Raw genomic sequence first — 19215 nt, 5'->3', positions numbered from 1 at the left:
CGTGTGCCTGCCCCTGCAGTGAGGGATGTCCCTGGGGCTGATGCAGGGGAATCCCAACTGTGGTGCCCCACAGACCCTTGCTGCTCCCCTGAGCAATGTGCAGTTCTGCAGGGTAAATAATGTGGCCAGCCTTCCCTTAGAGGGACCTTGGGCAGGTGCAGGAAGTCTGTGTGTTGACGAGGTTCCTGAAGGATCTCATGAACAGCACTGAATACTTCTTCAGGACAGCAATAAAGCTGCTACTCCATGTGCTTAGGTGTCTTCAGAGGGATGGGCTATGGTTTATGGCAAATCTCAGCAGGCACCAACAGCTTCTGTGCCAGGATGTCCCCATCAGGGGATGCTGGCTTTCAGCTGAACTTTGTTCTCACCAGGAGTATATATATTTTTGGCTTTGTTCCAGTTCAGGTTCTGCAGACTCTCTATGACTCAGTGCTGCAATGAGGGGGAAAAGATACAGCTTGAATCAGTTATTGTTTGGCTTCTGTTTTCTGTGAGCCTGGTGAGCAAAAACATTCCGGCTTCAGGGATCAATAAATGAATTTAATGTTAAGATAAGCTATCATCTTGTTCCTTAATCAAATACACAATCAAATGAAAGGTGCTGTCAGTATTTACTAGTTCAAAGGCTTTTCCATTTTATTTAACACGATAGCACCCACTGTAAACATCTGATTAGGCAGAAGTGAGCTTCTCCATGCCTGCTGCTTGGAAACTTCTGGCAGGAGAAACAAATTGTGATTCTTTCTGATGGTTTCTTTTTACTTTCAGGGAGTTCTGTTGGCCTAAACATATTGAGCATCAAACAGTGAGTGATGGTTTCTTTGCTGTTCACTCCTTTCCTGCTTAAAAGCGTTGTTCACACAGTTTTGTTCCTACAGCTGTTTAGGTACTGCCTGGTCCTTTCCATCCCCTTATTTTTTAAAAATACACACAAGCCTTGACAAAACAGCCAGTACAACTGTCCTGTATATAGGCAGCCACATATCTTTTGCCTTCAGCCACTGCATGATACTTTCCTTGGAAGAGTCTGTTATATTTCATCTCTTGGATATTGTGAAGGAACTTAAGTTCCTTATAGGTATTTAAATGGTCAGATTAAATGTCTCATTTTTATGAAATAAAGACTCCAATTGCAAACCTGACTTATAAAATCTTCTCCTGTAAATGTTAGAAATAAGACATCATTTTGTTGATGCAATGTTCCCTGGTTCCAGAAACATTTGGACTGTAACATAAATAAATATCAAAATGAAAATGGAAACATTCCTGTGGGAAATACTTGATTTGAACAGCACAGCACTTTTCTATGAATAATTACTCCACTGGAAACTGTTCAAAGCCTGCAAGTTGCAACCAGATGCTGGACTTTACGTTTTACCTTCTACCCAGTCTTATCCCAATTACTTTTTTTCCCTTCCCTCCAGATAAGGAGTTCTCTGCAATTTCTTTCAGTGTTTGTAAACCCTCTTTGGAAGTGTTTTCTTCCATGCTCATCTTCCCAGTCTCACCCTAAAGTGTCTTTTGAAACTAGCAGGGATCTGGAAATGCTTGGTACTGAAGTCTTCTCACCTTGAGGATGCTCAGATTCTACTTGTCTGTCTCCTAGCTCCTCACTCTGCTGTATATGACCACGCTGTCATTTTAAGTCTTTTGATACAGCAGCTTGCTGCTTTGTAGAAGATTATTCTTGGGTGGAAGAAGCAGAGAGGCAATGGCCTTTGCTAGCACTGGAACTGAGCCAGTTCTGTCAGTTCTTCTACAGTCTTACTTCTTTAATTTTCATTTTTTAAGCTGAAATTAGCATCCTGTCTTTCTGATTGATACACAGAGTAGAAAAATGGCATGTTCTCCTGGCAGCTTCAACCCTGTGCTTGAAATACAGACTAACATAGTAGGAACCTGATGCACTCACAGCCAATACTTCACCTATTTTGTCCTGTTTGGGAGTCTGCAAAAGCTGGTGGGAATTTGTTACTAACCCCAGGTGTGGGACCTTGTGTGATTGCCCAGCCTTTAGTGCTGGATGATCTTTCCTGATGCTGCAACTGGTAAATGCAACACTTTTGTGTGAAAGGCAATACTGTCAAATATCTCCAGTGCAATTTTCAAAGCTGTCTGTGTGACTTTAGAACCTAGGTTCTATTTTTAAATGTAACTTGTGTGCCTTCAGATACACCTACAGAAGGACTTGGGCCTCTTCTGCACCTATCCCCAAACTGCAGTTCCTCAGATCTGCTGCCATAACGCTGCTCAGCTGTGGTCGCACAAACAGCTTAAGGCTCATCTGATTATTCCAGCTGAATTCCATGATAAACATCTGTTTCTAGGCAAGCAGATAGATAGAATCTGGCTTATGCCTCAGCCTGCTGAGATGTTCCTGGGCCTCCTTGTTCCATGGAGGCCGGTGTGACAGTGTTTTCAGAGCAGTTTCTCTGAGATTCAGGCAGAGTGGGATGGCAGCCGAAGAGGAGGTGTCGGCGTTTCTATTTCCAGGAGCACAGTACTCATCTGAATGTGTGAGAAGCCTGTGCTCAGGTTTCAAAATGCTTGAGAAGCACTGAAATCTCAATGCCAGCAGGGTGACTCCAGAACAGTTTTCTGAGCCCCATTCTCCTTAATGGAGCACACAGGAGTGTGGTGCAGGGTGGTCCTGAGGGTGGCTGGTGGCTTGGTGTGCAAGGAGGACAACCAAGGGGCTGTTTCTGCCCCTCCAGTGGTCCCTGGCCCCAGGCTGGTTTGCCTGGCTTGGGGTGGCTGTGTCTGAGGCAGTAGAAGGGGTTGCTGTTTGTTATCCCCCTCCCTGCTCGGGGCTGACTCACTTCCTGCCTTCGTAACTCATTTGAAGCCTTCCTGTTTTTGACTTCTGACTGCAAAGCATCCAGTGAAGTCATGTATGAAGCTGGTTACAGAAACTATACTCTGCTGCTTCATACTGCTTTGCATCATTTCTTTTTGGCCCAGCTGGCTGGTAGGGTAGCAGCGGTTCTTTTTTTGCACACTGAAACGTGGCATCACGGAGCTGAAGTGTATGTAGGACCTATGCTCACCAAGCATTGTAGCAAGGTGGCAGGCCAGGGCTGCAATGAGATCATGGGACTCTAACTGTGTGGTAATCGACCACTCAGAACCTTGCCTTCTTAGATAGAAAAGCCACTCATAGCAAAATGGCTAAAAGCATGAAAAAACGGAGTGGGATTTCTCTGTCAGGATTCAAGAATCTAAGGTGGATACAGTGGTTGTCATGGGGGACCCTGAACAAAACTGCAGGGCTGCTCTGGTGATACCGGCGCCTTCTGTGCAGCTACAGAGCAAAGTTTTTTCTTTAGGACAAGAAATATGGGCATGTATGTGCACTCACGTACACAAACAGGCACTGTGGGGGAGGTTAATGGTGCTTCTGTGTGAATCTCTGCAGGCATTTCCTACTGGGAACACTTCCCAGTATAGAAAAGAATGTCACGGAGGGCAGCTTCAGCTCTCCTGTCTTGGCACATTCCCCCTTCTTTGTGAGCTCTGTCTGCCAGCAGAGCCCTGTAACTTTTGCAGGCTGCACAGACCAACAGGAGCACACAGAACGGCTGCTCCTACTGCTCCCCTCTGCTCTTCCAAGTATGTTCCAATGGCCCTTTGCTGCTCACACAAGAGTTGGGAGCACTATCTCTTAGCACCACTGTGCAAAACAAAGCTTATCTGGTTTGTGATATATCTTCCTAAACATGCAAAATTTAATGTTTTATGAAGAATTTCCCTGGTTGATTTATCAGCCTAATCTCTTCCGAATCACATGGCTGCAGTGGATATTAAAGCCACGAGACAGCAGTCAGTAGGAGAGTGCACAAAACTTATATATGTCAATTCAACTTAAAGAAATCTGGCACCTAGAAACAAATGATTAAAAAAGAACATATATCTTCATGTATGTTTAAGGCTCTACACAACGGAAAAAAAGACCCATGGAACTCATCTCTGAAGATAAAATAAGCAGAAACTTGTTTTTGACGTACTGAAGGAAGAACTTCAGCTTTTTCACAAGTAGTGTGGATTTTGCCATAGTTTTGAGTGGGAACAAGCTTCAGCTCCTCTTGTAATTTAGAATTTATGGCTTCATCTCACTATTTGTCACAGCGAAATGCTGTAAGCAGGCATGGGAGATTTATGAAATTATGCAAGAAATGTGTGTATGTCTACTGTGCTTTCTGAAGGCAGTTTTTGTGAAAGACACTTATATATGGATCTGATTTATCTCTGATGCTTTCCTGTTTCATGCTGCTGTAAAGCTTTTGCTTAAATAGCTTTACTTCCGAGAGATCCTCCCTTCTGAGAGCACATTCCTCCCCAGCGAAAGAGGAAAATCAGCCCTTTGTATTTATAAAGAATACGGAGAGCAGCAATAAATAAAGCAAAAAAGCTGAAACTGCCAGGTGGTGCCAAAAGCAGAACCTGGGCTGTGATTTGGTGCCTTTACAAAGTACAGCCTGTCTACATATTGTGTTTCTGTGAACACTGCACTCAGGGTTGTATTGTTATCTAGTTTGGTTTAACATAATATTGCCTCAAGAAATTCCAGCCACTGAGTTAGGGTGAGGTCTAGACTTCCTGTCAAAAAACAAATTCTGCTAGTCAAAACTTTCCAGATGAGATGTGAAGATGATAGTAACCATCCCGACTGATGTCAGCTGTTGAGAATGATGCACAGTGTATATATCTTCTCTTTTCTGTCACCATATAACTTCTTTCCTTTAGCCTTTGCTTTGGCTTCACACAGTGATCTGGAGAGGAGCCTGTCCTGGCACCTTTCCTTTCTGAAAGCCTATGTAAGTGTTTAGGATTTACTGGCCATGTTTTCCCTCTTTGCTTTTCATACCCAAACTTGACAAACACCATCCCTACACCAGAAAGCTCAAGGCAGTGCCTGAGAGCTCAGACATGGTATTTTCTTTGACTACACTGGGTATTTCTTGCTGCTGAAAGATAAAATCTCAGTTCTAGATGCTTTTGAAATACTGGGATATTTCACATTTGGATCTGCACTCAGAGTCAATGGATCTGCCTGCCAGTGATACTTACTGTTGTTATTTATTTTAATAGGGCTATTAAAATAGTGAGTAATTTTGTGTCTGAAATCTCTGCTCCTGTGAACTGTATTTTGTGCATTTGCCAGGTTGGGAATCTGTAAACTAGACCTTGGGATGAAACAAAAGATGATACAAGCTTTTGCTTTGACTATGGACTATCTGAGCCTTTGTACAGACTCAGAGGAATGTGGAATTAACAAATACCCTCTCAGTTTTTCTCTTCTCCAAAGTAACTGGTCCATACATGAGCTTAGTTTTTGTGGTAACCCTTAGGGTGAGTGCAGACATCAGAGCTCTCATGATAAGCATTCAATATATTTTATGGTCAGAGAGGGGGAAGAAAAGTAAACTTGAATTGCCTGCGGACCTGCAATACCTAGGAAATTGTTCCCAGTTCCCTCTAGACCTCTAGGCAGACTGGGTTTCTCCAAGCTCTTCAGAACTTGTCTGTGAAGGATTACTTGCCAGAATGTGTCCTCAAGAAGCTCCCTGGCCAGGATGGGATGAATGTAGCAATGGAGCAGGAGTGATTCCCTTTTGGGAGCCCTGATTCAATGTCAGTCTGAAATGAAAAGTGTTGGGTGTTCAGATTATAGTGGTGGAAGTTTAATCTTCCAGGGCTAAATCCACAGATCAGAAAGCATAGCATGCCTCTACAGGATTTGTATTGCTACCCTGAGATGAGAGGCTGGGAAAGGGTTTGGAAATATCCATCTAATGCCTGGTAAATGCGTGTCTACATTGAACAAAGCAAACATTGCCACACTTGCCAGTTTTGCCAGTGAAGCTTGTAGGATGAGTGGGCACTGGAGTTTCAAGTAATCCCTCTCTCAGAAGCAATCTGTCTCGAGTCAATGGTGAGCAGCATTGGGATGGGGTAAGCAATCCGTGCTGCTGCTTCTGCTGTGCTGTACGTGAATAAATGAAGGCATTTAGTTAACCAGACGTGTAATTCCAGCCCATTTTAATAAGTCTGAATTACACACACTGAGCATCTTGATGCAGGTATGGAAGAGTAGTTTTGTTTATGCCAGTTTTAAATACCACTCACGTTATTTTGGATACCAGTGATGTTAGACTACATGTCTAATCTCTTTTCTGTTAGGGTCTCACTTTTTATTTAGATTTTAAAACTGTATTCAAATGAGGTTTTGACCGAAACTGAATCACTATGTACTTGAAAGCTAAGGAGCTTATCAGGCATCTGATAATGTTTTCAGGATTTCCCCAGATTAGACCGCGGAGTGTACAGACAGGAAGCTGAAGTATTGAGCGCCTGACCAGAGCTTCCTCCTGTGCAAGAGTGGGGGTTTCTCCAACTTGAATCTTTAGCTCTACAAGCACGGTCTGAGTCTTGAGGTCCAAAGGATAAAAAGCACCCGAATCTCTCAGCTGGATCCTCCGAGCGTGGAGAATGGAGTACTGCACTTAAGCCCTGCTTGCAAGGTCAGCAAAACAGTTCTCACCTCTCCCTGCTGCTTCTTACCTTCCTGGCTCCTTATCAAGCAGGGAATCAGAAAGGGACTTTCCAGAGCTATAAACATGTGAGCTGAAGAGATGGAATGAACCCTTATGCAAATGAGTCTTGATTCCCTTCCCTTTATAAAGATAAAAGTTTTTGAGAGAGCAACGGTTCCTACAGAATGTGGGTGTCCGGAGTTAGAGCCTTGGACTGGTTGGATCTCTCTGTGCTGTCTGTCTGTCTGTCCACCTTTCTTTCTGCTTGTCTGTCTTTCCATTGTAGAGAACAAAGCGGAGTGATGTAAAATAGAAAACGAGAAAAGCAAACCTTTGGTGATTGAAGAGGAGGAAGGAAAATGAAAGAGAAAAAGCTGAAGAGTGGGAAAAAGATAAAATAAAATGAATTTTGGGGATTCCACTGTGAGTAAGAGCTGAAAAAAAAAAGTAAGCTGATTTATTACATGTTTATCTTCTGCCTGAGAGTCAGTGAGCCTTGTGTATGTGAGGGGCGAACTGCACATTAAAGATTGAATCAAAAAGCCAGATTCTTCCCCAATTCCTCCAGCTTTAAGCAAGCGTAGTTCTGACAGCTCCGATGGATTTACATTCTGTAAACAGCAGCGGAATCAAGATCAAGTCCTTTAAGTCATTTTGAGTTATATTTATGCTGAAGTTATGAGAAATTTAGAATGACTTTTAAATAATGTCTTGTCAGGGAAGCTGCACATTTTCTAATGCTCCTCTAAACTGAGCAGGAATTTTGTTATGGTCATTGCGTTGCTGTTGTGACTTTATTCTGAATCCAATGGCAGTACAGAAAGAAGGGGTGATGTTATTGTTATGTGCATCCGTATTTTCCTTGCATTATGATTTATGCATATTCATTTTTATTTTAAATGTGCATCTTAACAACTATTTAAACAGGGAGATGGCATGAGCTAATTGATGTAAGTATTTTTTTTTTCTCTCCATCAAATGCCACTGATTTTCAAAGAGCGGTGTTTGACAGCAGCCAGAGGGTTTAGCTGGCTACACCTTGCTTTCTTTCACATTAATCCTTTACTCTTTTGCAGGTTTATTTCTTCGTTTGCATGCTCTGAGCTTAGCTGGGCATCCAAAAGATTGTTTTATAGTATGGAGGGACAGAGGAAGCACCACAGGTTTTCTTGATGAAATTTTCAAGCTTTTGTAGGTGTAGAGATGGGCTCCTGGAGCCTGCAGGATAAGGCAGCTCCCATCCCTGTCTTTCTCCACCTAATGAGACAGTTTTTCATTGTAGAAGAAAACATGGCTAATTGTCACAGCCAAAAGTCCAGACTATTGTCAGGACCAGCTATATTTCAGCTGCATTAATCTGGCAGAATAGTGAGATTTCATTTTTCTGTGGGAAATTATGATTAAAAAGTGAATTATTTTGATAAGAAAAATTTACCCTTTTATGTTCTTTTATCGGCCAGATTAAATTTGTAATCCACCTTTTTCCATAATTAGGAAAAAAAAAAAAAAAAGGAGAAAAGTCAGCTTTCATTACTGAAATAGATTTTCTGGAAGACTTTTGATCCAATTCCTTAACATGAAAAGGCTGCAGCTACTCTCTCCCACGCAGTGTTTCAGATGCCTGTGTTCCATTGCAGCTTACACTAGGGCTGAGTGCTTGGGCAGCAGAGCCTGGAGCTCCTGGAACTGCGGGATTAAGCTGTGGTGGGGACTATTTGGCAGGACAGAGGTTTCAATTGTATCAGTGGCTGCCTGTGGTCTTTGAGGGGGAATTCAGTAAGCTGCTGAAAACTATTTCTAAGCTTGGATTCTTTAGTGAACACTGGATAGCCAACTCCACACCAGCAAGTTGAGCAATGTCATGCCAAAAAGTTTGTGCTGAAATCAAAGAGTGTCTTTACTTTTCACTGTATTCATTTCTAGCAGTCAACACACTTGGTTAAATGTTCGAGAGTTGGTCGTGTTGAATCTGAATGGCACCTAGAACTATTTTCTTTAAAATCAGCCCTGGTGAGCTCAAGGGGAGCCAGATTTAACATCGTGGTGAGCAAATCCTGGTGGAGGACAGGCTGACTCCCCACGGGCTGTTTGCATCAGCGCTTCTCAGCCTTCTTTAATGGGGCCTTTTTGGAAAAGCCACGGCTGGACCATTTCCCATGCACAACAAGGAGCCGTCTGCACCTGCAGGCGCTCACTGGCAGCATCCAGAGAGCAGCTCCCGGCTCCGTCTGCCAACACTGGTGCTTCTCTGCCAAACGGAGCAGATATTGTGGTTTGTGTCTTCTAAATGAGCTCGTGCACACAGCTCACACGGGTTCTGGCATCGATAGCAAGCAGTGGGCTGCAGCCCACAGGCTCTGTAGCACCCACCCAGCTCCCAGCGGTGTCACGCCTGCACCTGGTCATGAGCCAGAGTTCTTGGGCTGTTGCTTTCAATGTTGTGTGCCTGTCTCTGAATAGCTACAGCCAGTCTGCACAATACTTGAGCTGTTTCATTATTCTAATTTTATCTGTAGTTGATTTCAGTGAATTCATGTTGAAACGGGCTATATCTGAACGGGAAGTGCTATTGCTCTTCATGGCTTATTTTCAGTAGCTACAGTATAGTTACAGTATAAATACAGCCATCTCTTATGGAATCGTAGGATCACTGGAGTCTGAAGGGATGTTTAAAGGCCTTTGAATCCAATTCCCCTTCCTAGATTTCAGCTCCAGTGTTTATATTTCAAGTATTTCGATTCTGAGCCTGTCTGAAGAAAAAATATCTCCAGCTTCTAATGGATTTCTAACATTACAATTGTTTATTATAATAAATAATTGAATAATAATAGCCTAATATAAGTAAAAATAAAATCCTTGCTGGGTGATCATGGCATTCCTTATTTAAATAATGCAATAATTACAAAAACATTTTAATTAATCAAAACAATTAATGTTTGCCTGTTTTTCAGCTACTTATGCAGAGCCTAACCATTTGGGGTTAGTGATAATCAGCACAGCAGTTACACAGGGACAAAGGCTAGTAAGTACCTGTGTCATTGCCTCAGATGGAACAATGCCAGTTCTTTTGAATTCTTAAAAATGTGGAAATTGGAAGGGAGCAAGGAATAGCCATCTAGTCTCTCCTGCTTGCTTTTTCCCCTTCTCTCTGTGTTGCTGGATGTTTAGATTGTGTCTGACATGTATGGCTGGATCAGTCCTTTCTGGTGTCTGGTTCCACTATGTGCATCAGGAATTGGTTCAGGTGAGCAGCTCATAGTGCCACGTGTTGGGATACAGCACATGCCTCGCACCCAGCATCTGCAGCACGTGCCTGGTTGGATAACTGAGCAGAGGGAAGAAGCGCTGCTGGATTTGGGACCGGCTCCATGCATGAAAAGGTAGGCCTTTTCCTGACACTGCTCGTCACTGACATGAAACGTTTGGTCGATAGGATTAAAAATGTATCAATTAAATGATAAGGAATAAATAGGGTTGGAGTTTCACAGTTTTAACTTCTCATTAGCACGCTGAGAATGGGCTTTCTGGCTGTCCCTGCTGCTCCTTGCAACATCTGGGCAGTGTCAATGCAGCTGTTACTGCAGTTGTGCCATGTGCAAAGAGCATGTTTTATACTGTTTACATACCCTGCGCTGTGCTCCCTTCTGTCATCTTTCTGTGCATAGAAAGAAATATGCAGCACGTGGATGTCTGTATTTTGCTGTATTTTGTACTGTATTTTGCAGTACAAAAATGTGCTGGAATCGTGTTTGGAAAGCTGTGACCTATTGAGGTTCCTTTAAGTGTCACTATAACTGTGCTGTAGTATAACCATATTCTTAACTATCCGCTACGGAGATTACTAAAAGTACTTCCCTTGAGAGGCTTTTATAATTATTACTGATGGCAAGAAAGTTTTAAACCTCTGAGACAAGTTTTTCATGCTATGAATTTCCATATGATTGTTTCAAACACCTACAATGTTCACACATGCAGTTGAGGTGCAATATGTTTCAGACATCGATCGATGCATTTTGCCATGTACCTTTTCCTTATATTAAATTAGCGGCGCAATGCAAAAACTGTCAGTTTTAGGGCAAGAAATGAAATGGAATATGCAGTGATTTTTATCTTTAGCAAAGGAAAACGGTCTGTTGCACAAAGTAATGTGTTGTTGGAAAATGTGATTAAAATGGAGATAACAGAACTGAACCTCCAGATAAGCGGAGTGGAATAATTCTACAGGGGAGGAAATTGCATGTTTGTTATTCGTGACATGGGCATTGGCAGCAGAAACACAGCTACCGCCTGAAATTAAATATGTATCCAGAAAGTAACTGGGAGTTTCAGAAAGCAGTTTGGGAACAAATGCAGCTGCTTCTGCCAAGAGCAAAACATGTGCTGGGGAATGGGGGGGGGGGGGGGGGGGGGGGGGGGGGGGGGGGGGAGGGGACTAATACAGATTCATCACAAGCTGTGAAATTGTTTGTTTCAAATACAAGTCTAAAAAATAGGATTATTTTTTCTTTTTTTAAGCTCTTTTAAATTTATTTTTATTATTTTTTTATTTTTTATTTTTTTGGTTTAATGGAGGGGGACCACAAAAGTCTACGTGCTTTTCCTGGGCTGAAGGTATTGCTGGCTTGATGCATTTGAAGGGTTCAGGAGGAGGAATCACTGCAGGCTGTTCCTTGTTTGACACTGGGTGCCCAGGGAGTGATGCTGGAGCAGGGTGTGTTTAGCAGCCAGGTGTCACTGATGGAAATGGTAGAGCAGAGTGCAGCTCAAGTGCAAAGCTTTTTCTTTGTGAAAGAAGGTCAGCTCTTGTATTTTTCAGTACTGAATACGATTTTTACAAAACCAGGGAAGAGCTGTAGCTTCTCCGCATGCAAGCACAGGAATGTTTGTCTGCAAACATGGATATTTGCTTTACCAGAATGCATTAACAAAAATGATGGTGTGCTAAGATACAGGCAGTACTTTGTCCAAGTACTGTGTCAGGACCTCCTTGCTGATCTTTACATTTATACGCAGAGCAGCTCCGTGTTGGTGTATGTGATGGGAGCAGAGCTGCTCAGCATACAAGGGCCCAGCTGCTGTGCTTCCTGTCCTGCTGCCTCAGCGCCTCCTTCAGCTCTGTCCTCTTGCTTCATCCAGCCAGATGGCAGCATAGCTGTGGGAAATGTGTTTTCCCACTAGAATGGGGGGTGTGGGGGGAAATGTGTTTAACTCAATAAGGGTGAGGAAGATGCATTATGCTCCTAATGAAATGTGACCATATTCATATTTTTATTTCAAGTTCCCCATCAGTGTTAATTAATTATCACTCACGATGAGCTCATTTAAAACATATCTGGATTCACACGGAGCTGCAGTACATCATTGAGTGGTTAAGAAGCATTAAAATCTTACTCTTTGGTGTGTGTGCAGACAAATGTAGATGTTGTATTAGCAAGAAAGGTACTAATGGCAACACGGAGAATAAAAATAGGGGATGGTAAGGAAAATGCCAAAGTTTTACACAATCCATTAACTTGATAGCTTCAGGATCATTATGTTCATTTCCTGTTAAAACATATTTAATTCAAAACGAAACTTATGGAAGAATAGTCTTCAGGCACTTAACATTACTTAATCACTCTAAAAAGATTTGCCTTTTGGTGCAGCAGTAAAACTTTACACGATGATTGCCTATTAAGTGTCTGTCCTATAGGGACAGTTATTTCTAGTGTAATAAGACCTCCAAGCTGTGAGGTACTAAGTGACCCTGATGGAATAGGAAAAAATAATGTTTCTTCAGTAAGTGGATTTGTGGTCTTTTGAGAGGCTCACCTCCTTACTGCTCTTGCAGAGGTAGAAAAATGTAAGTCTACGGTCTTTCTTCTTGTTTGCAAGTGCATGAATTTAATTCTTGAGCAAATGAGTTCTCAGAAGCTGGGGGACACTCCAGGAATGACACTGATAGGACAGAGGATGCCATTTATGAAGTTGATATTGGGTCAAAACAGAATGTGTCTGGCACGGCATTGTATGCTTTTAAGGTGAAAGAGAACGAATGGGCTGTGACAACACCAGATGCAGCATGCAAACTGAGAGTTTGACCTTTTCTCCTGCATAGTTTAAAAAAGCCTCTAAAGCCAACTTACCTTGAAAATGACTGGGATTATGAAGATGCACCCATCCATACCGGCAGTTTAGGAATTTAAGTTAGACAGTGGCTGTGCTGGTGGAGAACCCAGGTGGGATGTCCTTCAGGTGGAACAACTGGGACAGGTTAGTTTGCTTGCAGCTATTTCAGTCCCATTTACTGAGCACTGAGGAGGGGGTTCTGATGTTTTCCCTTGTCTTTAGTGTGTCTGATTGGTCAGAGGAATGCAAACGAGTGCCCAAATCAGGTGTCCCCCTTCTCTGGGTGCCCATGCAGTGCTGTCTGCTCCAGGGCATACCTATTGACTCTGTGCTCTGAATGCAGGGCATAAAGTCTGCTCCAGGGGCACTTACATGCTTTATTCTTTTTGTATCTTTCTCTAGTTTACTTATATTGTGTTTTCATTGATCACTGTTTGATTTTTTTTCATATTTTAGACTTGAAGAGTCATTACCACAGCAGGGCTGGGCTGCAGACAGATATCTCACTTTATATCAGTAAAGATCTCTTTCATAAGCCACGCTCCAGTGACCAATTAGAAAAACCAAACAAGCAGAATGTATTGAATTACACAATCATAGAATCATTGAGGTTGGAAAAAAACTCTAAGATTATTAGGTTCAACCACTATAAGGGTGGCTAATATAAAGATGTTAACCAAGATGGTGGTAAATAGTCAAAGGTTATTAGCAAAGGAAAACTCACCAATGTCAGTGCCTTGACCAGAAAGCTGAGGCAGTCTCAACTGGGGAGCAATCTCCAAGAGATGCTGCCTCAGTGGTGGTCAGCCCTTAAATGAGGTCTCAGAGGAGGTGGAGTCGAGGTCCACCCCTTCCAGGAGCACAGCTCCATTACTCTCACCTGTGCTCCCACAGCTGACCCAACACTTGCCTCAGCTGATTAATCAGAGGTTCAAGCTGTGATTTCTCATACAACCACCCACCCACCACCAGCATTGCCCACTAAACCATATCCCTGAGTGCTAACATCTCCATGGTTCTTGAACAGCTCCAGGGATGGTGACTGCACCCCCTCTCCAGGCAGCCCATTCCAGTGCCTGACTACTCCTTTAGAGGAGTTCAACCTAATATCCAATCTGAACTTCCCCTGGTGCAACTTAAGACCATTCCCTCTTCTATCAGATGAGACTACTGTGATATCCTCTTTCAAAGGAAAAGTTGCCCGTTACTTGAGGGTCTTAACAAGAAGCTACTTGTGCTAATTTGTTTTTTTCTCTCTGTAGTAGATGTGTCACAAAGTCAGCAGCCTAACTGGGAGGACTGAACTGGTCTGAGGTTAACACAAGACATTTGCTTTGCAAGAGAAATTGTTCAAGAAGAGTATTTTAAAAATCTGTTGCTTGGATGACTAGCTTAATAGCCTAAGAAAACAATTACAGCAGTAAAGCCATGGGCACGCTGCGGGATGCTGAAGCAGCCAAGCTGCTGGATGCTGTGCCAAGCACTGAGCTGGGGCTCTGCCCACTGCGGGTGCCGCTCCATCAGCTGCAAAAGTGGCACAGGCTGTTTGAAAATCACTCATTTCACTCCGCTCAGGTAGGTGTTTGTTGTTCACTCGTAGTGAAGGTTCTAGAAATAAATCTGAAAGCAATGGTTTGAAAAAGCTGATGCTGATTGCTGTACAGAGTACAATCTGACATCCATGCAGAGACCAGGCCATAGCGTGGAAGTCACCAACGTGCTGCCAATGGGCTCTGCTGGGAGGGTCGGATTCCTGCCACCACTAGGCAACATCTGGGGTGATTAGAATAAATTGGACATTTTAATTGGAAATTTGGAAATATTTTTTCAGCTAGGAATCAGGGGATCTCTCAGGGGAAAACCTATTTTAACGTTTTGTTTCTACACTTCATAGATGTACACTTATTTATAATTGAAGAAAAGCAGCTCTAGAACAAAATAACTAATTCTCTTTTAACCATGCTATTAAATACATTTACCTAAACTGTGTTTGCGAGTGTAAAGTGGAAGATTTAATCTGAGCCCCTTCAACCTCCAGATATTTTACCTCAGAGCAAATATTTCTTTTCATTGAACACGAAGAGGCTTTTTGAGACACCTCATCTGGAATATAAAGAAATATGCTTAAACTGGTCCAAATAAATCTGTTTATTTATTTATTTATTTAAATGAGGACAGCTCAGATTGTGTGTGGTGCTGTGCAGATGCAACATCTCATTTAGTGACTTTGAAAGGATAAGCACATCATCCAACATCTTATCCAATCTGTTTCTCCTCAAAAATTCCGTTTGTGGCATGAAGTTTGATGACACCAGTGACTTCTCTTACATTTGTACAGTAACGATGAGGTGTTTCCTGGCTGAGATGCCAGCTTTGATCATCAGTGCACTTGAGCAGCACTTTATCTGTAGCTCAAAGCTGCTGTCCTGGGGTAAGGCTGTCACCCTGGGATGAGACTGTCACATCAAACCAGGCTGTGGCACAACACAACAGTGCAACCATGGCACACATGTCTTCTGCTTGCCTTTCTGCCACCCAGACTCTGATGGCTCGAGGGTTGTACCAGTGCTGGATTTCCTTCTTTGGAGCATCTGGAAGTTTTAGATTGCTCTATGACACTGGAATATTTTACCTCTGTGCCTTCTCACTTTATTAAAAAAAGAAAGAAAAAAAAAGAAAAAAAAAGAAGGAAACGTATAACTTATCCCTATGAAATTCTCAAACAAAGGCTTCCAGGAAAGTGCTGAGTGTTGTATTGTTTATACTCCTTAGCTATAAATTTCACTTTTTATTACCAGCGATTCTACTATGTGTTAGGGCACCTTCTGTCTATGAATGTGGCCTCCTCTGTGCCAAAAGAAAACATAAAATAGCCTGTTTCTCAATATATATGTCCTAAAGCCATTATTTTGCATCTGACCTATGGTCTGGATAGAGTTGCTTTGGCTGCAGTGAAGATTTCTCTCTTCTGTTTTACAGCACCTGGAGGAAAGCCAAGCACCGGGGAGAGAGAGCAGAGGATGAGATAGTGCCGTGTCAGAACGGCCTTGAAAAGGATGTCGTGTATCCTCAGCTTTGAGAACTGAATTCCATGGGTTGTAATTGAATCCTTTGTCAGACCCATGGGGCTCAGTTCTTCAGCTTGGATATTTCTGTCTTCACATACACAGAAGATCAAAGAAGCACTTGATCATACGCTGACTCTTCCGGATTCTGATAGCAGCAACTAGGAAAGAGAAAGAATAACTGATGTGAATCACTCTGACAGGGAGGTTTCACTGCAAAGACCAGGCTCTCTCATGTCAAGTAGCTTCACAGCGATTGAACCTCTCCGTGGCTGATGGTCTGTCCCTGCATTGCTGCTTGCTGGTAAATTCAACTCCCCTTTCAGTTTCATCAAAGTTACACATGGAGTGCTGAGATGATGTTGACTGAATTATGCTTCCCAAAAATTGCGTGGTGCTGCTCAATGTGGCTCTGGTCCCACATGGCACTGACAGGTCTACCCACTGTTGGTCTGCTGCAGCCTCCTGTCTGGGATCTGTTGCACAGCTACTGTTTCCTCTTTTTTTGGCCCCCTGGAGGTGGTCTCATTCAAATTATGTGCTGACAAAGTTTGTTTTTCTTCCTTGGAAGATCTGTGTTAAAGTTGATTTTCTTTCAGGTGTCATGAAAATAAAATTTATGGTCTTCAAACATGTAAAGAGGTATAATTACCAACGAGATTTCTACTTCATTCCTGCAATAATAACCCTTCCTAAATTACATTTTTCAAACTCAGTAAAATGGATCAGTCACTGATCTCATCCCTGTGGTGCAATGCTGTTAAAAGCACAGGAATATTAAAATCCCACAGGTGCAGGAGGAGCGTGTTCAGTTAAGTAGTTTAAAGCTGCCGTGTGCCTTTTATTCTGAAAATGTATTTACACTAAAAATAATCAGATGTAATCACTGTTGCCTGTGGATACAGATGTACCTTTGTACCGATGTGCTTTTCATATAAATTTTATTCTAGGGTTTGGAGGGTTTCTTTGTAGCTGTCTGAAGCATATCATGTTCCCCAGTTGTGAGATGATGGTTCTTGGAAGGACTCACCAGTCCCACCATCTCCTGCTGGGAGGTATCCATTAAACAAGAAGAAGGAGAAACACACACAAATGAAAGGGAAATTCTGAAGTTTCATTTCTGCTATACTCCCTGTCAGGAGGAGGGAATTAAATTGGAGGTTAGAGTTAGCAAAATCTGCAAAAGAAAAGAGTGAGGCAGCAGCTGCACAGAATGCCTGAGGCAGGCATTCACCAGCAGGGCTGCAGCAGCCACCTCTGGGGCAAAGCCCAGCCTGCAGGCACTGATGCAGCACAGGGGACGTGTGTGTGATGGCAGCCTCACAAGGCCACTGATGAAATCAAGACAGCCTTTGGTACAGCAGTCTTGCAGTCCTGTCTCTTTGAGGGTGCTCCTTAAAGCATGGTGTTTGTAAGGCTGGTTTTGCTCAGCGATCTACCGTAAGTTGTGAACTAACAATAGTACTGCTGGTGTATAGATGGAAGTACTAGAATTTCTAGTCAGCTCTTAAATCCAGCCTGCCCTCCAGCCCTCGGTGCTGACCACTCTGCGTGCTCCTCCTTTGCTGTGGGCTCCTGTAGTGATTTTGATCCTTCCTTGCCCAACATGACAAAGCATTCTCTTTCTGGATACTCCTGGGTTCTCTTCTTTAACAGTCTGCCCCTGGGTATGTAGTCTGCTGGTTGATATGATACCCAAATTCTCTCAGCTCCTCTTGTACCCAGGGTTATGAAGCCAATCTCTTTAATTTTGGCCTCCTTGTGTTTAATTTCAGAGTGAAATGTTGATTTGTCAATGTAATATTTTTTTTTTCTCTTTACAGAGTCATTCAGGTAAATTCAACTGTATTCGTTGCTGCTGTAGACTTGAAACTCAATACTGGGCCAAGTAAAGCATTTGCTAGAAAATACTGACCCTCTCTCAGTCTTTTTCTAGCTGATTTACTCCACTTCCTGGTGCTTATTCACAGATCTCAGCCTCTGCATTTTGTTCAGGTAAAGCAATGGGCTGAGTCCTCCTGGCACAGCTATGGCAGAGCAGCACAACCACCCACATTTTACAGATAAATAAACGGAGTCCTAACCCTTAGAATGGGACAACACTGAATTCTGTTGTGTGTCTGCTGTATTTCAGTTATGGTTTTCTGCTTTTCATTCCCAACAAATAAATGACAAGCAACTTCTTTGCCTGCTGGCAGGAGTGTGTCCCAGTGTCCCAACGAGCCTCTCCTCCCTTGGCTGAGGTTCTACCCCTGCTTGTTGATCAACCACCACTCCCTTTTGCTACCATCCACCCCATGAAAGCCTCTGCCTTCCTTCCTGATGCTGTGCGTGCCTTGCCTGGTGGATGCTGGTGGGAGAGGTATAAGGGCCGGCTGCAGACCAGTGTTTCTCCTCAGCAAATGATCTCAAGCCCTTTCAAAAGAGTGACTGCACATTGCACACTGCTCTGCAGAAGGCTCTATGCTTACTACCCGTTGGTACCCCAAGACAAGCTAGCTGCTGCCAAGTGCAGCTCATCCTTTTTTGGCTCACAGCCCTTTTTGCTTCCAGGAAAATGATGAGTTTATGTCAGGTTCAGTAATCCTGATGTCTGCACAGCTGAGAGAAATAGCGCTTTAATGTGTGCATGACTGTGCATGGGTATATATGGAAACTACAGCTTTGACAAGCCTCTCGTCTGCCTTGGGAAGGAAACAGCAGGGCTTGAAAGCCATGGAGTCGCAATGTGCTGGCTAAGGTCAGCAGCTTTCAGTGACTCACAATCTGTTTTCCTGGCAGACCCACCATACAGCAGGTTGTGCCTTTTTTATCTTCTGTTTCTTTATTTTTTATATAAAAAAGAAAGGCCTCCATGAGAAAAGCTGCCAGCTCCAGACATCCTGGAAGCCCTCTCCCTTTAACAGCAAGTACAAAAAGCTCTGCTCACTGGTATCTCTACCAGCTTATTTCTGCACTGCTAAGGAGATGCTCTTTCAGTTTACATTAGATTGAAGTTACTCTGAAAAATATTTGCTAGGCTGTCTCTCTGGTAGCCATCCTTGCTTTCCATTTTCTATATGCTTGCAGCTGAGCTGGGGAGGAGCGATGGGCAAAGGCAGCTGAAAGCTGCTGGGGCACCGACATGCCTCTGGCTGCCATTAAGTGTCTGGTTTTGAGCAAGGGGGACAGATTTGTTTTACTTTTTCTTCCTTTTATTTGCTAAAAATAGTATTGACACTGCCTCAGCATTTAAAGATAACTTTTGGAATGGTCAAATAATGTAATTTGTTAAAAGAACCTGAAGAGATACATAGAATTCTTTGACTTTTTTTTCAGGCTTTCTTTAACTTTCCTCACCTTTGTTCTCCTTTATTCTATACATTCCCAACATTTTGTTGTCAGCTGTCTCCTATATATACCGGAACAAGCACAGGTAATCATTGGGAAATGCACCTGTTTCATTTCAAGACAAGAAGGAAACTTCTGAATCAGATTTGAAATAAACTTAAGCTGTGCTACAGGTC

At 42.9% G+C, this 19215-nt stretch overlaps 1 long non-coding RNA gene across 4 annotated transcripts; it reads left to right on the top strand.

Moving 5' to 3' along the window:
- Positions 1–6292: 6292 nt before the first annotated feature.
- On the top strand, positions 6293–16348 carry LOC107320471. 4 transcript variants are annotated; one of them, XR_001558268.2, is made up of 5 exons: positions 6293–6524; positions 6823–9916; positions 12634–12788; positions 13910–14219; positions 15624–16348. It is a non-coding gene; the product is annotated as an uncharacterized LOC107320471 (long non-coding RNA). The 4 variants fall into 4 exon arrangements; XR_004308922.1 differs by having other exon boundaries at positions 13907–14219; XR_004308923.1 differs by lacking the exon at positions 12634–12788.
- Positions 16349–19215: the final 2867 nt, after the last annotated feature.

Source organism: Coturnix japonica, chromosome 13, assembly GCF_001577835.2.
Source record: "Coturnix japonica isolate 7356 chromosome 13, Coturnix japonica 2.1, whole genome shotgun sequence".
In the NCBI taxonomy this organism is placed as follows: domain Eukaryota; kingdom Metazoa; phylum Chordata; class Aves; order Galliformes; family Phasianidae; genus Coturnix; species Coturnix japonica.
Note: the sequence above shows the minus strand (reverse complement) of the source record. Positions and strands in the feature narration are given on the sequence as shown.